Genomic DNA, 2711 nt, shown 5'->3' with positions numbered 1-2711 from the left:
CCAGCTACTCAGGAGGCTGAGGCAGGAGAATTGCCTGAACCCAGGAGGCAGAGGTTGCGGTGAGCCGAGATCGCACCATTGCACTCCAGCCTGGGTAACAAGAGTGAAACTCCGTCTCAAAAAAAAAAAAAATTATTATCCTCACCTAGGAAAACCAGGTTTCTTAAGTTTTCTAACATCACATTTCTATATAAATTCTGCTGTGCTGTGTTCAGGTATAGCCACTCCTCCAGAGAGAATTCCATGGCCATATCCCTAAATGTCAATGGTCCCTGAAAAAAAAAATCACACACACACACACACTCTCTTTTAGCAAGTGAACATGAGCAGAATTTTTTTTAGGAGATGGAGTCTCACTCTGTCGCCCAGGCCCAAGTGCAGTGGTGTGATATCAGCTCACTGCAACCTCCACCTCATAGGATCAAGCAATTCTCCTGCCTCAAGTAGCTGGGATTACAGGTGCATACCAACACACTTGCCTAATTTTTGTACTTTTAGCACGGACAGAGTTTCAGCATGTTGGTCAGGCTGGTCTTGAACTCCTGACCTTGTGATCCACCTGCCTCAGCTTCCCCAAGTGTTGGGATTACAGGAGAGAGTCACTGCACCCAGCGGAACAGAATTTTTGACTCAAGGTGAAATGAGAGAGTAAAGAGAACTGGTTCTGACTTACAGGAGTGACTGAAATTATCTAATAAAATAATTTTCAACACAGAAATATTCCCTGATGTATTCTGTAATCTGAGAAAAAAAGAGTGGCATAAGGTCCACAACATCAGTGTATATGTGATCTTTTTTCTTTTTTTTTTTGAGACAGAGTTTTGCTCTCATTGCTCACTCAGGCTGGAGTGCAATGGTGCGATCTCAGCTCTCCACAACCTCCACCTCTCAGGTTCAAGTGGTTCTCCTGCCTCAGCATCCCAAGTAGCTGGGATTACAGGCATGCGCCACCACACCTGGATAATTTTTTGTATTTTTAGTAGAGATGGGGTTTCTCCATGTTGGTCAGGCTGGTCTCAAATTCCTGACCTCAGGTGATCCGACCACCTTGGCCTCCCAAAGTGCTGGGATTACAGGTATGAGCCACCGCACCCACTCCTATATAATATTTTTCTGAATAATAAAGCTTTAAATTAGAGATACAAACAACAACATGTGCATTTTTTGGTGCTACATTTATACCATACAGAATGAACTGTGCATATTTTTCAGATCAAAGAGACATGCTGAGTTAGCAGGTACCTCTCAAATGTTAATGTGTACAATAAATTGAAAACCTTCTTAATGCAGATTATTTTTTCAGAAGATCTGGAATAAAGTTTGTTGAATTTCTAACAAGCCCACCAGTAATGCCAATGTTTTTGGTCCAAAAGTACTATTTTGTCAAACTTCCAGTAAGTGAAAATATTTTTCCCAGTTTTTCCGGTCTGTAAACAAAGATGAGAGCCTTCGTTTTCCAAAGAGTGATATAAGTAAAGAAAACCTAAGAAAGAAAGGCAGCTGCCAGATTAAATATGATTTATGTACATCAGCTACATAAAGATACTTAATGAAAAGAAACAAATTAACTCTGCGGTGAAATAAATCTGTGAGAGGGCTCTTTAACCAAGTGAATCATTACCATCAAGTGCATTAGGACAAATTTTTATGACATGCTGGTACTTGCAGAAAGACACAGCATCAATGCTGTGATATTGCCACCCCAAAAGTGAATTATAGTCTGAATTTAACCATAAAGATATACCAGTTTTATGCAAAGTTCAACATACAGATATCTCCCATGTTCTGTCATATATACATATATATGTATATATATATATTTTTTTTTGAGACGGAGTTTCGCTCGTTACCCAGGCTGGAGTGCAATGGTGCGATCTCGGCTCACCGCAATCTCCACCTCCTGGGTTCAGGCAATTCTCCTGCCTCAGCCTCCTGAGTAGCTGGGATTACAGGCACGCGCCACCATGCCCAGCTAATGTTTTGTATTTTTAGTAGAGACGGGGTTTCACCATGTTGACCAGGATGGTCTCGAACTCTTGACCTCGTGATCCACCCACCTTGGCCTCCCAAAGTGCTGGGATTACAGGCGTGAGCCACTGCGCCCGGCCCATGTTCTGTCATTTTTAATAGTGATTTTAAGTAGTCTTTCTTAAGCACTCTAGAGAGCAAGTATCTCCTAATATTTATTTGCTAGAACTTTCTAAATAATAAATATCATCCTGTTTAAATAAGCATTTTCTTAATCCTGTTCTGCATGGAGCTAATAGAGAACACAGACCAAACCTTATCATTACACATCCTCCAACTTTACTAAGAACCCCAGCTTTTCCCAATAGGAATATTGAGTATCCACACCTTCCCGTGTTCAGTAGCAACGAAGGGAACATTTTCAATACTGTAGATTATAAATTCATTGTGAGAATTTTGCATGGCATATAAGAAGCCATGAGGTAGCTCTGACATGTAAGAAATATTTTTCAGAGGCCCCTGACTACCATACTGATTTTAAACAGTAGTTAAACTCGTTAGGGAGGAAAAGCACAAGAAGAAAAGTAAGTTCGCAAGTATTAAACACATGGTATACCAGGAGGGAAAGTGGACACAGCTGATTTAAGACATGTTTAGCTGGAAAAAAAAAAAAAAAGCCATGTTTTCTTCTTTCTCCTCCTCCTCTGAAATTCCTGCTGAGATGAGATTCTCTGGACAAATTA

General features: G+C 40.6%; 1 long non-coding RNA gene across 1 annotated transcript in view; it reads right to left on the bottom strand.

Annotated features, from left to right (window-relative positions):
- LOC116545933 overlaps window positions 1–111 on the bottom strand; it is a 13120-nt gene extending 13009 nt beyond the window's left edge. The window contains exon 1 of the long non-coding RNA XR_004266514.1: window positions 100–111. This is a non-coding gene — a long non-coding RNA (uncharacterized LOC116545933). The remainder of the gene's footprint in view (window positions 1–99) is intronic.
- Between the last annotated feature and the right edge of the window lie 2600 nt (window positions 112–2711).

The sequence above is a fragment of the Sapajus apella genome, unplaced genomic scaffold (genome assembly GCF_009761245.1).
Source record: "Sapajus apella isolate SASKATOON/1434 unplaced genomic scaffold, GSC_monkey_1.0 scaffold449, whole genome shotgun sequence".
NCBI lineage: Eukaryota > Metazoa > Chordata > Mammalia > Primates > Cebidae > Sapajus > Sapajus apella.
The sequence above is the reverse complement of the archived record's forward strand: the minus strand, read 5'-3'. Positions and strand labels throughout refer to the sequence as shown.